Source organism: Athene noctua, chromosome 1, assembly GCF_965140245.1.
Source record: "Athene noctua chromosome 1, bAthNoc1.hap1.1, whole genome shotgun sequence".
NCBI classification, from domain to species: Eukaryota; Metazoa; Chordata; class Aves; order Strigiformes; family Strigidae; genus Athene; species Athene noctua.
Genome location: NC_134037.1, coordinates 148,481,496 through 148,483,507, shown reverse-complemented (window position 1 = coordinate 148,483,507; position 2,012 = coordinate 148,481,496).

Here is a 2,012-nt window from a genome sequence, read left to right as displayed (position 1 = left end):
CTAGATACTGTATCAAAGTCATTGCGAAAGTTGAGGTGAACAGCATCCACTGCTCTCTACTCATCACAGAGACAGTCCACTCATCATGTAAAGTTTCCACTCATCATGTAAAGTTATCGGGTTCATCAGGTATCATAAAAATCAGTAAATCTATACTGTCTGATCCCAAACACCTTCCTGTCCTTGGCATATGTGCCTTGACACAGCTTCTAGAAGAATTTACTTCAAAACCTCCAGAGGACAAAAGTCACTGCCTAATAGCAATCTGGTAGCAATCCTCAACATCTAGTATACTTTTTAACCAGCTCACCTCAAATTCTCTGGGGAAGTAACACAGCACCCTGGAGACACTGACTGGAAATTCTGCTCCAATTGTCACAAATTCACTGAGAAATCATTTGAATCAAACTACTGCAGTTACTTCAGCAGCCTGTCATTTCTAAACCAAATTTTATTTCTTTCCTTTCTCACACAACATCACATATTTATATTGATTACATCTCATGTCATTGTTAAAGTCATCAGGATTGGAGATAAAGTTTTACTTAGGCAGCAAATTGAGGCTTTATGATGATTTCAGGATTCCTGTGAGAACTGCAAGATAAGGATACTGTCTCATCTCCTCTGCTGTGCTCCATACAGATCAGGTAGTATTAAATTGCCTCTCCTGCAAGTGATTACCTGAAGGCACATTCACATTGTCAGTAGGTGTATGCCTGAATACTCCACACTTCCGTTAGACCTCATAATACCTGCATTCATATCTTACCCAAGTCTCACATATATAATGATCCACCAAAGTGAAATAGCTCTGTTAGTCTTAACAGAATCAAAAAGTGTTTAATTAGGATTCAGAGGCAGAGGAAAACATGGACAGCTCCAAGACCTTTGACTCTACCAGTAACTTCTAAAGGACACAGAAGTAAAGCAAGTGCACCATTCTGTGTGAAAACTGAGATGTAGAGATATCAAACCCAGCTAGAAGAAAAAAGCTTTGTAAGTGGAGACAAGGATCTTCCTCATTCCTTTATAGTCCCTGCTTTCCACCCTCCAATGCAAATCCTGCACTCATTAACAGTAATACTCCAGTTACAATGTCTTTTCCTGAAACTTAATTTTGTTTAGTTAAAATAACTAAGAACAGAAAAGCCTGGTTGAGACAACGAGATCCTATCTTGATCCCACCTGCTCGTGCATCTGCACAGGTTGCCCAGAGAAGTTGTAGAGTCTCCATCCCTGGAGATATTCAAAAGGCTGCGAGCTGGGACAGGTCAACATGGAAAAGTGAAGGCTCAGGGGAAAATTACCAGTGCATAAAAATATGTGAAGGGAGGATGTGAAGAAGCTTTACAGTAGTACCCAGTGACGGGCTAAGAGGGAATGGGCACAGATCGAAACACAGGAAGCTCCATCTGAATGTAAGGATACTTTTTTACCATGAGGGTGACTGAGCACTGGCATAGATTGCCCAGAGAGGTAACAGAGCCTCCCTCCTTGGAGATACTCAGAAGCTGTCTGGACTTGGTGCTGGGGAACTGGCTCTAGGTGGCCCTGCCTGAGCTGGGATGTTGGACCACATGACGACCAAAAGGTCCCTTCCAACCTTGACCATCTGTAATTCTGTGAAATCTCATTTTGTCACGTAACTTTCCCATAGTGTTCCAGTATTTTTGTGCTGCCATTATTTTTCCTCTGTAAGACTCAATTCTGATATTAAATCCTCACCTCAATTTTCACTATTTTATCAAGGGCACACAATTTCTTTCTTCCAGTTCTACATCTTGCTTAACTTCATTTGAGATAGGGAAACAAGAAAAGTGAGGAGGGAAAAAGCATTGGCCTCTTCGCCCTAGCCTTGTTAACTGGCTTCAGCTTTGCACAGCTGGATTTCCTAGGAAACAAAAACCCAAGAATTCTGAAGCAAACTGTCTCAAGATGTATTTAGAGGAAACTTATCTAGGTAAGTTTACTGGTTTTACTCACACATATCTTTTCCATCCTTTTTGGTAGAG